The sequence below is a fragment of the Triticum urartu genome, chromosome 6A, assembly GCF_056163025.1.
Source record: "Triticum urartu cultivar PI428250 chromosome 6A, HENAU_Tu73, whole genome shotgun sequence".
Classification (NCBI taxonomy): Eukaryota; Viridiplantae; Streptophyta; class Magnoliopsida; order Poales; family Poaceae; genus Triticum; species Triticum urartu.
The window spans coordinates 424239067-424255389 of NC_141878.1; positions in this window are offsets into that span (position 1 = coordinate 424239067).

Genomic DNA, 16323 nt, shown 5'->3' on the forward strand with positions numbered 1-16323 from the left:
GTTGTTCCACTCGGTCACACCGACAGGGTCGGGCTATATATACCCACGGGCAAAATTTTGGAAATTTTCTCCGAACTCTTTCGCCCGCGCTTAGCCCGCTCTGCCTTCCTGGGTCTCCGGATCGTCCTCCTCGTCGCCAGCCGCCTCCTGTCGCTGGTCTCCGCCGCCGTCAATGGGATCATCTTCGACATTGCTGCCGTAGCAAGTTCATCGCCGAACTAGGGTATGAACTTGATCACTGTGCTATCCTTATCTGATTCCTAGCACATTGTGTTCACCATGAATCTTTCCACGATTGAAACTATCTTATTCAGTCAAAACACTCCGTAGATTATAGATGATTTGAAAATTTAGGGTTAGGTTTCCGCCGAAACCATCTCGGACCAACCGAGTTGTGGAACTCGGTACCACCGATTCGGCTCAGGCCATTGCACATGCGATTCTCGGTCTCACCGTGAATTGCAAATCGGTGTGACCGTGTTCAGGACTTTGTGAAACCATAGCAGTCTCGGTGCCACCGAACTGTGACTCGGTTTGACTGAGTTCACTAGTTTAGGTTCCAAAAGCTGCTTCGGTATCACCGAGTTTACAAATCGGTTGATCCGAAATGCTTTCTGAGGAAAACTAAAACTAAGTTTTTGATTCATTCTTTTGCAAAAACCTCTGTATTTTGTGATGCTCATCCACTCTACCTCATCTATAATCTATTCACAGGGTCAGTTGTCAGAGATTGCAACATGTCTGATCAAAGTGACAGCTAGAACAAGTCAGAGGAGAAGGTTCACTTGAGTGAGGGCACTAGTCCCTCTAGCAGCTCAGATGATGGCAGCAGGAGCACACCAAGCAATCTGCCAAAGGCTGCCACCAGGGCTAGAAAGAAGAAAACTTCTGAATCTGAGCATGAAGACTATGTGGCAGTTGAGGATGAGGCCACTTCCAAGAAGAAAGTGGTTAAGAAGGAATATAGCACTGTTGCTGCAACTAAGTCTGGTATGAAGACCAAATTACTTGCAAAGAGAATTCCCATGTCTAAAGCCAGAGCCTCTACTCAAGTACCTTTGGAATCTGAACCCAAAGAGGGTGCTGCAGAAGGGAAGAAGAGGAAAGAGAGGGTCAAGAAGACCACTGCCAGAGTGCTTGGGAGATCCTCAATCATGAGAGACTCTGAAGAGGAAGAGGAAGAAGATGCTGCACCAGCACCTAAGGCACAGAAACTTATGGGAGATGCCATAAGGTCAGGGGCTACTTCATCTAAGCCCAAAGAAGCTTCTAAGCCAGCTACTCCAAAACCCAAAACTGCACCAAAGAGGAGTACCAGGAACATTCCAGCTGCAGAGAAGAACTAGGCCCCAATGCCTGAACCTGCAATGGAAAAAGAAGATGATTCTGTTGTCTTGAGGAGATTGAAGCCAAAAATTCCAGATCACAATGATGCTCATCCAGTTGCAGAGAACATGAAAGTAAGGAAGGACTCTGTTCTAAGGCTATGGAGAGATTCTGATCCATATGCCACCAGGAGAAGGACTGTTGTGGACTACAGGTTCCATACAAAGGAACAGCAGGACTTCTATGAGACCATCTTGCTTAACAAGAAGCCCATAGTGTGTGACATGAGATGGGTCGATTGGACATTCATTGAGGAAAACAAGGATCACTTCCCTGGTGTATATGACAGCTTCAAGGCTTGTGGAGTTGATGAGTTTGTGGCTCAGAAGCTCACAAAGTGGACTGATGAGCTCATCATGCAGTTCTACTCCACAGCTCACTTCTACCCAGATGGAAGGATTGTCTGGATGTCTAAAGGCACTAGGTATGAGTCAACGGTTGCTGAATGGGCGAAATTGATCAATGCACCAGAAGAGAGTGAAGATGACTTGGATGTCTGTGCCAAGAAGAAGAAGGATCACAACACCATGGCACACATGTACAAGGAGATCCCAGATGCTGCCCTTGAGACACACAAGTTTGGATCTGTACATTACCTTGTGTCAGGCTTGCCAACTATCAACTAGATCCTCAGGCACACTCTCTTGCCAAAGTCAGGTGATCACAAGATGAACAGAGGTCACTCCATCAACTTGCTGCACATTTTTGGTGTTCCACAAAAGTTCAAGGTCATGAGTCTTATAGTTGAAACTATAAAGAGGACAGCTGCAGATCAGAAGAGGAGTTGTGGGTATGCCCCACAGATTCAGGAGCTGATTAACTCCAAGATGGGCACTGGCACATATCTGCTGGACAAGGAGCACCTGCATCTACCCAGAATTTGAGGACAACAATGTGGTGATGGATGAAAATGAACCATCTTCTGTGCACGCACAAGCCAAGAAGGAGAAGGCAAAGGCTGAAAAGGCTGCAAGGATGCCAACTACTGAAGAAGCATCTCAGTATCTTCTGAAGAGCAAGCAAGATCAGCTTGGCTACTTGATTGCCTCCACTCTGAGGATTGAGAAGGGACTAGCCACCCTGACTCAAAACCAGGAGAGCTTGGAGAGGATCGTGGAGCAGAAGTTCTATGACTTGGATGTGAAGGTAACTGAGATCCAGTCTGTTGTGGAGCAACTTCAGGATGATATGCAGGAGAGGAAGGGCAAGACAACCACTGATGCATTTGCCAGAGTGCCTAGAGCTCAAAGGTCAGCTGCAGTGCCAGTAATAGACACCAGAGCCACTTCATCTGCACCAACTACAGCTTCAGTGCCACCAGCTCCGGCACCTACTCCATCAGCTCCATCTACATCAACTGAAGCCTTCGTTCTTGGAGTTATCCGGACACCACCACCTGAAGACCAAGCCTGAGAGACGATTTAGTGCTATGCATTTTCTAGGAACTTTTTGGTAACTTGTTGCCAAAGGGGAGAAAAATGTATAGATCATAGGCTTTGAGAGAGAGCGTTGATTTTTATTCTCTCTTGCTTTGGTGGTTGAACTTTATTTGCTTGTTTGAGATATTTTCTGTCTGTGTGATACTTGGATGATCATGTGTGTTTGATCATATGCTACATTAATGCTTGTTGGATGACATTATCATTTTATCCCTATATGATCATTCACTTTGCTTGGTGATGAGTGCATGTATTTAATTATTATCATTTTGAGTGCTCCACCAAGATGTATGTGACATGGAAGAGTAACCCATGAGCCTAATTCTCTGTGCATTTGCAGTCCAAAGCAAATCACAAACTATGCACAAATCTAGGGGGAGTTCTTGCTTTTCACATACTTCTCAAAGCGACAATGTTTTTCACTCTTATTATCATTTGTCGAAGCTTTGATCTATATGTTGTCATCAATTACCAAAAAGGGGGAGACTGAAAGTGCAACTATCCCTAGGTGGTTTTGGTAATTCCTAACAACATATAGCTCATTGAGCTAATGATATTCCAAGATTAATATTTCAGGAAAAGCTCAATGATTGGCATGGCATGGATGAGGAAAGTGGACCCCTCAAAATACTAAGGACAAAAAGATTGGCTCAAGCTCAAAGCTCAAGACTCTACATTTTGTATTTTAGTGATCCAAGATCAGATTGAGTCTATAGGAAAAGCCAATACTATCAAGGAGGGATGAGGTGTTGCTTAATGGCTTGCTTGCTTCATAGTGCATAGTGATATGCTCCAAAACCCTCAACTACCTTCCCACATATCCACATATGACCTAAACCAAAAGTCAAACTCGGCCCCACCGATTCTTTTTATCCGGCGCCATCGAGTTCAGATGTCATAGCCACTGCCGCAAACCCTAGGCAAATCGGTCTCACCGATAGGGATCTCGGTCTCACCGAGATGGGGTTGTAATCTCTCTGTTTCCCTTCGTAACGTTTCATTCCTACCGAGATGAGCGATCGGTCCCACCAAGATTGCAATGTAAACTCTCTGTTTCCCTTTTGTAACATTTCGGTCCCATCGAAATGAGCGATCGGTCCCGCCGAGTTTACCTGACCAACTCTCTCGTTAGCTTATTACAAAAATTGGTCCCACCGAGTTTGTGTAATCGGTCACACCGATATTACGTTATGCCCTAACCCTAACCATATCGGTCCTACCAAGTTGCATCTCAGTCCCACCGAAAATCCTAACGGTCACTAGGTTTGCTAAATCGGTTCGACTGAGTTTCTCAATTCGGTCTCACCGAGATTGGTAAATTGTGTGTAACAGTTAGTTTTTGTGTGGAGGCTATATACCCCTCAACCCACTCTTCATTCGTGGAGAGAGCCATCAGAACATACCTACCCTTCCAATACACATTTTTTGAGAGAGAACCACCTACTCATGTGTTGAGGCCAAGATTCCATTCCCACCATATGAATCTTGATTTCTAGCCTTCCCCAAGTTGCTTTCCTCTCAAATCTTCTTTCCACCAAATCCATATCCTGTGAGAGAGAGTTGAGTGTTGGGGAGACTATCATTTGAAGCACAAGAGCAAGGAGTTCATCATCAACACACCATTTGTTACTTCATGGAGAGTGGTGTCTCCTAGATTGGCTAGGTGTCACTTGGGAGCCTCCAACAAAGATTGTGGAGTTGAACCAAGGAGTTTGTAAGGGCAAGGAGATCGCCTACTTCGTGAAGATCTACCACTAGTGAGGCAAGTCCTTCGTGGGAGATGGCCATGATGGGATAGACAAGGTTGCTTCTTCGTGGACCCTTCATGGGTGGAGCCCTCCGTGGACTCGCGCAACTGTTACCCTTCATGGGTTGAAGTCTCCATCAATGTGGATGTGCGATTGCACCACCTATTGGAACCACGACAAAAACATCCGTGTCTCCAATTGCGTTTGAATTCTCCAAACCCTTCCCTTTACAGTGTTGCAAGTTGCATGCTTACTTTCCGCTACTCATAGACTCTTTGCATGCTTGCTTGAATTGTGTTAAGATTGCTTGACTTGTGCTAAGATAGCTAAAATCTGCCAAAGACTAAAATTGGGAAAAGGATAGATTTTTAATTGGTCAAGTAGTCTAATCACCCCCCTCTAGACATACTTTCGATCCTATATCCTCACCTTGACAACAATAATGGCTTCTCCCACACAGTTCAAAGTGACTACAAATTTTATACGGTAATAATCGGTGCTTTAAAGTGTAATTTATGTTTCTTCATATACACATTCTTCTTTCAACTCATAGTATGTATGTGTTACCATATATATTGCTTACTATGTTACTTTCAAGTTCAAGAACAGAAGCTCCCTAGATGTGTTGTGCCTCACATGATGGATGACTACCATGACGAGATGCGCGGACGTAGCTCGAATTTAATGAATGGAGCCAACTACGTACTGAGAGACTGCGAGTTCAAGATTGGAGATCGGTGTGGATATCTCTGGCCTACACCATGGACATGCAAAGGGTTCCTATTCTTCAAAATTTCCCTAAGTAGAGGAGTACCGTGTTAGTAGTAACGATGGTTGAATGAACAAGATGTAATATGCACGCATGGTTTAGTTTATAGCGAATTAGTGATCATGATCGATAGAACTACCTATATAGCTAGCAGTGTGTGGTTAATATATGTATGCATGTGAATAAACGATGTGTGTCTATATATTAATGCAAATATCTTGTCGAAATCAATGTGGGACAAAAATGTGTTTATATAAATTCATCATAAATGATGCTATCATGGCAGCGATTTTCTGCTGTCCTGGCAGAATTTTTTACAGCTTTTGAAAACCTAGTACTGGCGTCGGACATTGCGCGACGCTAGAGAATATTTATCTTATTACTGTCGTTGAACTGTGCCACACGCCATAGCTATTTTCAATAATGCCGTCGTGTGGGTAAATCCAACGCCATTAGTATACAGAATAGTGCTGACATAGGCTCTAGTGCCACCACTATTTTTAAACACTAGCGCCATATTGGTGGCGTGGGGCTCCTATGCCAGCAAGGCTATTTTTGGCAGGCCATAGCTAGGCTTTTTTCCACTAGTGTGCATAGATCTGTTCCTGTTCATGCTCAGGTACACAATGATACGTCTCCAACGTATCTATAATTTTTGATTGTTTCATGCTATTATATTATCTATTTTGGATGTTTATGGGCTTTACTAAACACTTTTATATTATTTTTGGGACTAACCTATTAACCGGAGGCCGACTTAGTTTTGGGACTAACCTACCAAAGTGCCCTAGGTCTTCGTGAGCAAGCAAGTTGGATGCACACCCACTTAGTTTCTTTTGTTGAGCTTTCATACACTTATAGCTCTAGTGCATCTGTTGCATGGCAATCCCTACTCACTCACATTGATATCTATTGATGGGCATCTCCATAGCCCATTGATACGCCTAGTTGATGTGAGACTATCTTCTCCTTTTTTGTCTTCTCCACAACCACCATTCTATTCCACATATAGTGCTATGTCCATCGCTCACGCTCATGTATTGCGTGAAGATTGAAAAAGTTTGAGAACATCAAAATTATGAAACAATTGCTTGGCTTGTCATTGGGGTTGTGCATGATTTAAATATTTTGTGTGATGAAGATAGAGCATAGCGAGACTGTCTGATTTTGTAGGGATAGCTTTCTTTGGCCATGTTATTTTGAGAAGACATGATTACTTTGTTAGTATGCTTGAAGTATTATTATTTTTATGTCAATATTAAACTTTTGTCTTGAATCTTTCGGATCTGAATATTCCTTCCACAATAAAGAGAATTACATGGATAAATATGTTAGGTAGCATTCCACATCAAAAATTCTGTTTTTATTACCTACTCGAGGACGAGCAGGAATTAAGCTTGGGGATGCTTGATACGTCTCCAACGTATCTATAATTTTTGATTGTTTCATGCTATTATATTATCTGTTTTGGATGTTTATGGGCTTTACTAAACACTTTTATATTATTTTTGGGACTAACCTATTAACCGGAGGCCCAACCCAAATTGTTGTTTTCTTGCCTATTTCAGTGTTTCGAAGAAAAGGAATATCAAACGGAGTCCAAACGGAATTAAACCTTCGGGAGAGTTATTTTTGGAATGGAAGCAATCCAGGAGATTTGGAGTAGACGTAAGGGAAGCTTCGAGGAAGCCACGAGGCAGGGAGGCGCGCCCTACCCCCTGGGCGCACCCCCACCCTCGTGGGCCCCTCGTGGCTCCCCTGACCGCCTTCTTTCGCCTATATATGTCCATATACCCTAAAACATCGGAGAGTAGAATAGATCGGGAGTTCCACCAACAGAAGCCTCCATAGCCACCTAAAACCAATCTAGACCCGTTCCAGCACCCTGCTGGAGGGGGGAATCCCTCTCCGGCGGCCATCTTCATCATCCCGGCGCTCTCCATGACGAGGAGGGAGTAGTTCTCCCTCGGGGCTGAGGGTATGTGCCAGTAGCTATGTGTTTGATCTCTCTCTCTCTCTCTCGTGTTCTTGAGGTGGTACAATCTTGATGTATCACGAGCTTTGCTATTATATTTGGATCTTACGATGTTTCTCCCCCTCTACTCTCTTGTGATGAATTGAGTTTTCCCTTTGAAGTTATCTTATCGTATTGAGTCTTTAAGGATTTGAGAACACTTGATGTATGTCTTGCATGTGCTTATCTGTGGTGACAATGGGATATCACGTGATCCACTTGATGTATGTTTTGGTGATCAACTTGCGAGTTCCATGAACTTATGCATAGGGGTTGGCACACATTTTCGTCTTGACTCTCTGGTAGAAACTTTGGGGCACTCTTTGAAGTTATTTGTGTTGGTTGAATAGATGAATCTAATATTGTGTGATGCATATCATATAATCATACCCACTAATACTTGAGGTGACATTGGAGTATCTAGGTGACATTAGGGTTTTGGTTGATTTGTGTCTTAAGGTGTTATTTTAGTACAAACTCTATGATAGATTGAACGGAAAGAATATCTTTGTGTTATTTTACTATGTACTCTTGAATAGATCGATCAGAAAGGATAACTTTGAGGTGGTTTCGTACCCTACCATAATCTCTTCGTTTGTTCTCTGCTATTAGTGACTTTGGAGTGACTCTTTGTTGCATGTTGAGGGATAGTTATATGATCCAATTATGTTATCATTGTTGAGAGAACTTGCACTAGTGAAAGTATGAACCCTAGGCCTTGTTTCCTAGCATTGCAATACCGTTTGTGCTCACTTTTATCATTAGCTACCTTTCTGTTTTTATATTTTCAGATTACAAAAACCTATATCTACCATCCATAGTGCACTTGTATCACCATCTCTTCGCCGAACTAGTGCACCTATACAATTTTCTATTGTATTGGGTGTGTTGGGGACACAAGAGACTCTTTGTTATTTGGTTGCAGGGTTGTTTGAGAGAGACCATCTTCATCCAACGTCTCCGACGGATTGATAAACCTTAGGTCATCCACTTGAGGGAAATTTACTACTGTCCTACAAACCTCTACACTTGGAGGCCCAACAACATCTACAAGAAGAAGGTTGTGTAGTAGACATCACACAACGTCTAATAACACCATCTACTCCTTCTTTATAAAGGTGTGGGTCATCCCAAAAGTAATGTCTTAAATCATAGAAACACTTTTTCTTTTGCTGGTATGTGAAACTAGGCGATATAAATTTAGCAACAATGTAATTAGTATAATCAGCATACCATGGAGTAATACGAGACGCATTTATGACAACTAATTGCTCATCAAGAAAACTATCATCAATAGGTAGTGGGTCATCAAGGACATTTTCTAACCTAGACAAGTTGTTTGCAATGGGGTTCTAGGCTCCCTTTCTATCAATAATATGCAAATCAAATTCTTATAACAAGAGAATCCATCTAATAAGTCTAGGTTTAGCATCTTTCTTTTCCATAAGATATTTAATAGCAGCATGATCAGTGTGAACAGTTACTTTAGAATCAACAATATAAGATCTAAACTTATCACAAGCAAAAACAACTGCTAAGAATTCGTTTTCAGTAGTAGCATAATTTCTCTGGGCACTATCTAGAGTTTTACTAGCATAATGAATAACATTCAACTTCTTATCAACTCTTTGTCCTAGAACAGCACCAACAGCATAATCACTAGCATCACACATAATTTCAAAGGGTAAATTCCAATCAGGTGATTGAACAATAGGTGCAGAAATCAAGGCTTTCTTAAGTATTTCAAATGTTTCTACACAATCATCATTAAAAACAAAAGGAACATCTTTTGCAAGAGATTAGTGAGAGGCCTAGAAATTTTAGAGAAGTCTTTAATAAACCTCCTATAGAAACCAACATGACCAAGGAAACTTCTTATACCATTGATATCTTTAGGACACGGCATTTTTTCAATAGCATCTACTTTAGCTCTATCAACTTCAATACCTCTTTTAAAAAATTTATGCCCCAAGACAATACCTTCATTAACCATAAAAGTGGCACTTCTCCCAATTCAAGACAACGTTAGTTCCTTCACATCTCTGCAAAACTCGATCAAGGTTGCTTAAGCAATCATCAAAAGAAGTTCCGTAAACGGAGAACTCATCCATGAAAACCTCAACTATCTTTTCACAAAAGTTAGAGAATATAGCGGTCATACATCTGTGAAAGGTAGCAGGTGCATTGCATAAACGAAAAGGCATACGTCTCTAAGCAAAAGTACCGAAAGGGCAAGTAAAAGTGGTCTTTTCTTGATCCTTTTTTGGCACAGGTATTTGAGAGAAACCAGAATAACCATCTAGAAAGCAAAAATGTGTATGTTTGGACAATCTTTCTAGCATTTGATCAATAAAAGGTAGAGGGTAATGATCTTTTCTAGTAGCTTTGTTCAATTTGTGAAAATAAATTACCATTTTATAACCTGTAACAATTCTTTGTGGGATCAATTCATTCTTATCATTAGGAACAACAATTACCTCCCTTCTTAGGGACACAATGAATGGGACTTACCCATCTGCTATCAGCGATAGGATAAATTATACCTACTTCTAGAAGCTTTAGTATTTCATTTCATACTACTTCTTTCATTTTTGGATTTAACCGTCGTTGTTGATCAACAACTGGTTTAGCATGAGGCTCCATATTAATTTTGTGCTGACATAGAGTGGGGCTAATGCCCTTCAGATCATCGTGAGTATATCCAATAGCGGCATGGTGCTTCTTCAGAGTTTTCAATAATCTCCTTTCTTCATGCTCTGAAAGGTTAGCACTAATAATAACAGGATATATCTTCTTTTCATCAAGATAAGCATATTTGAAAGTATCAGGTGATTGTTTAAGCTCAAACACGGGATCACCCTTGGGTGGAGGAGGACCCCCAAGGATTTCAACAGGCAAGTTGTGTTTCAAAGCAGGCCCTTGATTAAAGAATATTTCATCTAATTCCTTTCTTTCATCCATAAACATTTCATTCTCATGGTCTAGCAAATATTGTTCTAAAGGATCAATAGGAGGCACGTCAATAGAGGCAAGACCAATAATTTCATCTTTACTAGGCAATTCTTTATCATAGGGTTGTCTACGAAATTTAGAGAAATTAAAATCATGAGACATATCCAAAACCGACAATAACAGTATCTTTCTCGTAGTCTATCTTAGCATTAACAGTATTCAAGAAAGGTCTACCAAATATAATGGGACAAAAATCATCTTGTGGGGAACCAAGAACAATAAAATCAGTAGGGTATTTTATTTTCCCACACAAGACTTCAACATCTCTACCAATATCTTCTATCTCAGCAGGTGCAATATCATTCATAATTAACAGTATCTCTATTGGCAAGCTTAATAGTAACATCAATATCTTCTATCTCAGCAGGTGCAATATCATTCATAATTTCTTGATATAAAGTAAAATGAATTTCACTCACACTAGCAACCACATCACACAAGCCATGATAACAATGATCTCCTATTTTAATAGAAACAACTGGCATGCCAACAACAGGTCTATGCTTACCTTTATTGTCGGGTTTGGCAATTCTAGCAACTTCATCACAGAAATAAATAACATGCCCATCAATATTATTGACCAAGAGATCCTTAACCATAGCAATACTAGGTTCAACATTAATTTGTCCAGGGGGTGTAGGTGTTCTAGTATAACTCTTAAAAAACATAGTTGAAGCTTTAGCATGATCCTTTATCCTAACAGGAAAAGGTGATAAATATTATAATTAATAGTTTCTTCTTCAACTTTAATAGGTTCTACTACTTTCACTTCAATGGGAGGATGATATTTAAACCACTTCTCTTTAGGTAGATCAACATGAGTAGCAAAATATTCACAAAAAGAAGCTACCATCTCAAAGTCAAGTCTATATTTAGTGCTAAAATCATGTAAAGCAATGTATCCATAAAATATTTAACACAATCAAACTTAAGGTTTATACCTGACTCCTTACCTTCGTCGAGTTCCCAATCTTTAGAGTTGCATTTAATTCTTTCCAATAAATCCCATTTGAATTCAATAGTCTTATTCATAATGGAACCAGTACAAGAAGTATCGAGCATGGATTGATTATTACGAGAAAGCCGAGAATAAAAGTTTTGAATAATAATTTTTCTTGAGAGCTCATGATTGGGGCATGAATATAACATTGACTTAAGCCTCCCCCAAGCTTGAGCGATACTTTCTCCTTCACGAGGCCAAAAATTATATATGTAATTCCGATCACGATGAACTATATGTATAGGATAAAACTTATAATGAAATTCCAATTTCAATCGATTGTAGTTCCAAGATCCAATATCATCTCATAGCCTATACCATGTCAATTCCTTCTCCTTCAAATATAAAGGGAAGACCTTCTTCTTGACTTCATCCTCGAGCAAACCTGCAAGCTTAAATAATCCACAAACTTCATCCACATAGATTAGATGCATATCAGGATGTAATGTTCCATCTCCTATATAAGGATGAGCTAGCAGTTTCTCTATCATACCCGAAGGAATTTCATAATAAATATCTTCACTGGGTGCAGTAGGTTGAGGGGCAACTCCTTGCTCTTCCGGTCGGGGTGAGGATACCTCGAACAAACCCCTCAAAGGATTATTTTCCATAGTAACAAGTGACAGTAAATTTCAACACACTATATAAATGTTTCCTTACCAAATTCCACTTACCAAAGGCGCTTCACTCCCCGGCAACGGCGCCATAAAAGAGTATTTATGACCCACAAGTATAGGGGACCTATCGTAGTCCTTTCGATAAGTAAGAGTGTCGAACCCAATGAGGAGCAGAAGGAAATGACAAGCGGTTTTCAGCAAGGTATTCTCTGCAAGCACTGAAATTATCGGTAACATATAGTTGTGTGATAACATAATTCGTAACAAGTAACAAGTAACAAAAGTAACTAAGGTGAAACAAGATGGACCAATCCTTTTTGTAGCAAAGGACAATCCTGGAAAAATTCTTATATAAAGCAAAGCACTCCCGAGGACACATGTGAATTACTGTCAAGCTAGTTTTCATCATGCTCATATGATTCACGTTCGTTACTTTGATAATTTGATATGTGGGTGGACCTGTTCTTGGGTGATGTCCTTCCTTGGGAAAGCCTCCTGATAACCCACAAGTATAGGGGATCGCAACAGTTTTCGAGGGTAGAGTATTCAACCCAAATTTATAGATTCGACACAAGGGGAGCCACAGAATATTTGAAGGTATTAGCAGTTGAGTTGTCAATTCAACCACACCTGGAGATTAATTATCTGCAGCAAGTAATCAGTAGAAAAGTAGTTTGATAGTTTTGATAATAGAGACAGCAGCAACAGTAACAGTAACAGTGATAGCAGTTATTTTGTAGCAAGTCTAACAGTGATGATAGCAGTAGTAACTTAGCAAAAACAATATAAGATAAATTCGTAGGCATTGGATCGGTGACTTGTTGGATGATATCCAATGATGAACCACAAGTATAGGGGATCTATCGTAGTCCTTTCGATAAGTAAGAGTGTCGAACCCAACGAGGAGCAGAAGGAAATGATAAGCGGTTTTCAGCAAGGTATTCTCTACAAGTACTGAAATAAGTGGTAACAGATAGTTGTGTGATAGGATAAATTGTAATGAGCAACAAGTAACAAAAGTAAACAAAGTGCAGCAAGGTGGCCCAATCCTTTTGTAGCAAAAGACAAGCCGGAACAAAATCTTATAATAGGAAAAGCACTCTCGAGGACACATGGGAATATCGTCAAGCTAGTTTTCATCACGTTCATATGATTCACGTTTGATACTTTGATAATTTGATATGTGGGTGCACCGGTGCTTGGGTGTTGTTCTTACTTGAACAAGCATCCCACTTATGATTAACCTCTATTGCAAGCATCCGCAACTACAACAAAAGTATTAAGGTAAACCTAACCATAGCATGAAACATATGGATCCAAATCAGCCCCTTACGAAGCAACGCATAAACTAGGGTTTAAGCTTTTGTCACTCTAGCAACCCATCATCTACTTATTACTTCTCAATGCCTTCCTCTAGGCCCAAATAATGGTGAAGTGTTATGTAGTCGACGTTCACATAACACCACTAGAGGCTAGACAACATACATCTTATCAAAATATCAAACAAATACCAAATTCACATGACTACTCATAACAAGACTTCTCCCTTGTCCTCAGGAATGAACGTAATTACTCACAGAGCATATTCATGTTCATAATCAGAGGGGTAATAATGTGCATAAAGGATCTGAACATATGATCTTCCACCAATTAAACCAACTAGCATCAACTACAAGGAGTAATCAACACTACTAGCAACCTACTAGCACCAATCCCAGACTTTAAGACAAGAATTGGATACAAGAGATGAACTAGGGTTTGGAGATGAGATGGTGCTGGTGAAGATGTTGATGGAGATTGCCCTCTCCCGATGAGAGGAGCATTGGTGATGACGATGGTGATGATCCCCCCCCCCCCCGGAGGGAAGTTTCCCCGGCAAAACAGCTCTGCCGGAGCTCTAGATTGGATCCGCCAAGGTTCCACCTCGTGGCGGCGGAGTCTCGTCCCGAAAAGTTCCTTCTTATTTTTTTCTCATCGAAACACCTCATATAGGAGAAGATGGGCATCAGAGAGGCACCAGGGGGCCCACGAGGTAGGGGGGCGTTGACAGTATTTAAGAAGGGTCTACCAAATATAATGGGACAAAAGCTATCTTGTGGGGAACCAAGAACAAGAAAATCAGCAGGATATTTAGTTTTCCCACACAAGACTTCGACATCTCTAACGATTCCAATTGGTGCAATAGTATCTCTATTGGCAAGTTTAATAGTGACATCAATATCTTCTAACTCAGCAGGTGCAATTTCATCCTTAATTTCTTTGTATAAGTCATGAGGTATAACGCTAGCACTAGCACCCATATCACATAAGCCATGATAACAATGATCTCCTATTTTAACAGAAATAACAGGCATGCCTACCACAGGTCTATGTTTATCCTTATCACGGGGTTTAGCAATTCTAGTAGTTTCACCTTCGAACTGAATAACATTCCCATCAATATTACAAGACAAGAGATCTTTAACAATAGCAATATTAGGTTTTACTTTAACTTGCTCGGGAGGTGTATAAGTTCTAATATTGCTTTTACGGACAACAGTTGAAGCTTTAGCATGATCCTTTATTCTAACAGGGAAAGGTGGTTTCTCAATATAAGAAGTAGGAACAATAGGATCATTATAAGTGACAGTATTTTCTTCAAATTTAATAGGTGCAGCTACTTTTACTTCTATGGGAGGATGATATTTAAACCACTTCTCCTTAGGGAGATCAACATAAGTAGCAAAAGATTCACAGAAAGAAGCTACTATCTCAGAGTCAAGTCCATATTTAGTGCTAAACTTATGGAAAATATCAGTATCCATAAAAGATTTAACACAATCAAACTTAGGTGTCATACCTGACTCCTTACCTTCTTAGAGGTCCCAATCTTCAGAGTTGCGTTTAATTCTATCCAATAAATTCCATCTGAATTCAATAGTCTTCATCATAAAAGAGCCAGCACAAGAAGTATCGAGTATGTTGCGATTGTTTTCAGAAAGCCGAGCATAAAAACTTTGCATAATTATTTCTCTCTGGAGCTCATGATTGGGGCATGAATATAACATTGATTTAAGCCTCCCCCAAGCTTGAGCAATGCTTTCTCCTTCGCGAGGCCAGAAATTATATATATAATTGCGATCACGATGAACAAGATGCGTAGGGTAATACTTTTGATGAAATTCCAGCTTCAATCTTTTACAGTCCCATGATCTCATATCATCACATTGCCTATACCATACCAATGCATCTTCCTTCAAAGATAAATGGAAGACCTTCTTCTTAGCAACATCATTGGGTATACCTGCAAGCTTAAATAATCCACAAATTTCATCCACATAAATTAAGTGCTCATCAGGATGCTTTGTTCCATCTCATGTAAAAGGATTAGCTAGCAGATTTTCCATCATAGCCATAGGAAATTCGAAAGGAGTTTCATTTTCAATAGGTTCAGTAGGTTGAGGAGCAACTCTTTGATCTACTGGACAAGGTGAAGATACCCCGAACAAGCCCCTCGGAGAATTACTTTCCACAGTAACAAGTGACAGTAAATTTCAGCACACTATATAAATTTTTCCTTACCAAATTCCACCTACCAAAGGCGCTACACTCCCCGGCAACGGCGCCAGAAAAGAGTCTTGATGACCCACAAGTATAGGGGATCTATCGTAGTCCTTTCGATAAGTAAGAGTGTCGAACCCAACGAGGAGCAGAAGGAAATGATAAGCGGTTTTCAGCAAGGTATTCTCTGCAAGTACTGAAATAAGTGGTAACAGATAGTTGTGTGATAGGATAAATTGTAACGAGCAACAAGTAACAAAAGTAAAAAAAGTGCAGCAAGGTGGCCCAATCCTTTTGTAGCAAAAGACAAGTCGGAACAAACTCTTATAATAGGAAAAGCGCTCCCGAGGACACATGGGAATATCGTCAAGCTAGTTTTCATCACGTTTATATATTCACATTTGATACTTTGATAATTTGATATGTGGGTGGACCGGTGCTTGGGTGTTGTTCTTACTTGAACAAGCATCCCACTTATGATTAACCTCTATTGCAAGCATCCGCAACTACAAAAAAAGTATTAAGGTAAACCTAACCATAGCATGAAACATATGGATCCAAATCAGCCCCTTACGAAGCAATGCATAAACTAGGGTTTAAGCTTTTGTCACTCTAGCAACCCATCATCTACTTATTACTTCCCAATGCCTTCCTCTAGGTCCAAATAATGGTGAAGTGTTATGTAGTCGACGTTCACATAACACCACTAGAGGCTAGACACCATACATCTTATCAAAATATCAAACGAATACGAAATTCACATGACTACTCATAGCAAGACTTCTCCCTTGTCCTCAG